The sequence below is a fragment of the Corvus brachyrhynchos genome, unplaced genomic scaffold, assembly GCF_000691975.1.
Source record: "Corvus brachyrhynchos isolate BGI_N302 unplaced genomic scaffold, ASM69197v1 scaffold56, whole genome shotgun sequence".
Lineage (NCBI taxonomy): Eukaryota > Metazoa > Chordata > Aves > Passeriformes > Corvidae > Corvus > Corvus brachyrhynchos.
Window position 1 is genome coordinate 9,949,847 of NW_008238664.1, and position 219 is coordinate 9,950,065.

Consider the following 219-nt stretch of genomic DNA (forward strand, 5'->3'; position numbering starts at 1 on the left):
CATGTTCTGTTTTTGACTCGGGGGTGGCACGTCTTGAGCTCTTGAAATGCTGAGTCGAGCAAATGATGTCCCAGGTGCTTCATTTGTTCTCCTCATGTCTGGCATTTAATTGCTGTGTTTATCAGCTGGTACTTACATGGATACAGCAGGTTTGTATCACTGCAAGTGGAACTGATGAGTCATTTTTGGTTGTGCCACCCAGGAGCCTGAAGAAAATTC